Raw genomic sequence first — 2,887 nt, forward strand, 5'->3', positions numbered from 1 at the left:
CCTTGGGAAGTATTGTCATTTTCATGATGTTAATCTTTCCAATCCAGGTGCATGGGGTTTTTGCAAATTTCTAAGTTCTGTTTTGATTTCCTTTGTGAAGATTTTAAAGTTTTCATCATAGAGGTCCTTCAGTTCTTTGATTAAGTTAATAACTAGGTATTTTATTTTTTGAGGGGCTATTATAAATGGAGTTACTTTCCTAATTTCAGCCAAACACTTTTCATTGTTGGCATACAGAAAAGCCATTGATTTTGAGGGACTAATTTTATACCCTGCTACTTTGGCAAAGTTTTGAATCAGCTAGAGTAATTTTGGAGTGGAGTCTATGGGATTTTTAAATACAAGTTCATGTCTTCTGCAAAGAGGGAGAATTTTATTTCTACTTTACCTATTTAGATTCCCTTTATGTTTGCACCTTGTCTTATTGCTGTAGCTAGACATTTTAATAACAGATTGAAGAGAAGTGGAGAGCGTGGACATCCTTTACTTATTCCTGAGTTAAGAGGAAATGGCTTTAGTTTTTCACCATTAAGTATCATGTTGGCTGTAAGTTTGTCATATGCAGCCTTTATTGTATTGAGGAATGTTCCATGGCTTCCTAATTTTTCCAAAACCTTCATTATGAAGGGGTGTTGGATCTTGTCGAATGCTTTTTCTGCAACTATTGAAATAACCATGTCGTTCTTATCCTTGCTCCTGTTGATGTGATGAATAATATTAATTGATTTGCATATATTGAACCAGCTTTTCATCCCTGAAATGAATCCTGTTTGATCGTGGTGTATGATTTTTTGGATGAATTGTTGAAGTCGATTGGGCAAAATTTTATTGAGAAGTTTTACATCAATGTCCATCAAAGAAATGGGTCTATAATTCTCTTTCTTTGATGAGTCCCTGCCTGGTTTGGGATGAGGGTTATGATGGCTTCATAGAATGTGTTCGGTAGTGAACTTTCTCTTTCAATTTCAATGAAGAGTTGGAGTAGTATTGGTGTGAGCCCTGCTTTGAAGGCCTTGTAAAATTCCGCTGTAAAAACATCTGGTCCTGGACTTTTCTTAGCTGGGAGGTCTCTTATTGCTGTTTCTATTGCAATGCTTGATATGGGCCTGTTAAGATTGTTTAACTCATCTTGGTTTAATTTTGGCATGTCAATATTTTCTAGGAAAAGATCCATTTCTGTCAAGTTTTCAAACATATTTAGCATAAAGTTTTGAGAATTATTCCCTTATAATGTTCTGAATGTTGGTTGTTTCCATGGTGATATTTCCATTCTCATCTCTGAGTTTATTTATTTGGGTGTGTCCTCTTCCTTTTCTAATAAGATTTGCTAAGGGTCTGTCAATTTTGTTAATTTTTTCGAAGAACCAACTCTTTGTTTTGTTGATTCTTTCTATAGTTTTTTTGGATTCTAATACATTTAATTGTGATTTAATTTTAGTTATTTCTTTCCATCTACTGGATTGGGATTTATCATGCTGCTCTTTTTCAAGGAGGTTCAGATGTCTCATTAAATTTTTGGTTTCAGATCTCTCCAATTTGTTGATGTAGGAGCTCAGAGCTGTAAACTTGCCTGTGAGTACTGCTTTTGCTGTGTCCCAGAGGAGCTGGAAATTTGTGTGCTCATTATTGTTAAATAGCATGAACACTTGAGTTTCTTTTCTAATCTCTTCATGACCCACTCCTGATTCAGCAGTGTGTTGTTCAGCTTCCATGTTTTACCAGACTTTCTTTGGTGGCTTTTGGTCTTGATTCTAATTTTATTCCTTTGTGGTCAGAGAGAATGCAAGGTATAACTTCAATGTTTCTGAATTTGGACAAGTTTGCTTTGTGGTTTCAAATGTGGTCTTTTTTAGAAAAATGTTCCATGTCCTGCTGAGAAAAACTTGTATTCTGATGCTGCTGGGTGAAATATTCGGTAGATGTCTGTTTAATCTAGTTGATCTATGCAGCTGTTTATATCTGCAGTTTCTCTGTTGAGTTTTTGCGGAGTTGATCTATCTAGTGTGGAGATTGGTGTGTTAAAATCCCCAACAATTAATGTCTTTGGATCTATGTGGGATTTGAGGGAAAGTAGTGTTTCTTGAATAAATTTGGGTGCTCCGTTGTTTGGCTGTTAGATATTTAGAATTGTAATATCCTCCTGAAGTAGAGATCCCTTAATTAGTATGTAGCGACCTTCTTTATCTCTTCTCACAAATTTTAATTTGAAGTCTATTTTATCTGATATTAGGATTGCAACTCCTGCCTGTTTATGGGGGTCATTTGCTTGGTAGATTTTGCTCCAGCCTTTAACATTGAAAATGTGTGTGTTTTTACGGGCAAGCTGTGACTTCTGAAGGCAGCAGATAGAATGATCTTGTTTTTTAATCCAACTAGACAGTCTATGTTGCTTAATTGGAGAGTTAAGTCGGTTAATGTTAAGAGATAGGACTGAGAGGTATTTGGCAGTTCCTGTCATGTCATCCATCTTCTTGGGGGTTGGGAAAACTGTGTTCTTCCTATGGTTCTTGGATTCTCAGTTTGGGTGCAGTTTCTTGGACTTTATTTTGGTCTTGATGGTTTTCTATGTGTAGGACATCTTTAAGAATCTTTTGTAGGGCTGGTTTGGTGGAGATGTATTGTTTCAATTTTTCTTTGCTATGGAAGGTTTTTATTTGGCCTTCAGTCATGAAGGTGAATTTAGCTGGGTACAGTATTCTTGGTTGATAGATGGTTGTTTTTAGGGCTTGACATACATCATTCCAGTCTCTTCTTAATTTGATTGTCTCTGCTGAGAAATCTGAGGTGATTCTAATTGGTTTCTCATTATAAGTGATTAATCTTTTCACCTTCACAGTTTTATGGATCTTTTCCTTTGTCTGTGTTGATCCTGTGTGGATTATAATGT

Source organism: Dipodomys merriami, unplaced genomic scaffold (genome assembly GCF_024711535.1).
Source record: "Dipodomys merriami isolate MVZ:Mamm:240054 unplaced genomic scaffold, mDipMer1.0.p SCAF_564, whole genome shotgun sequence".
Lineage (NCBI taxonomy): Eukaryota > Metazoa > Chordata > Mammalia > Rodentia > Heteromyidae > Dipodomys > Dipodomys merriami.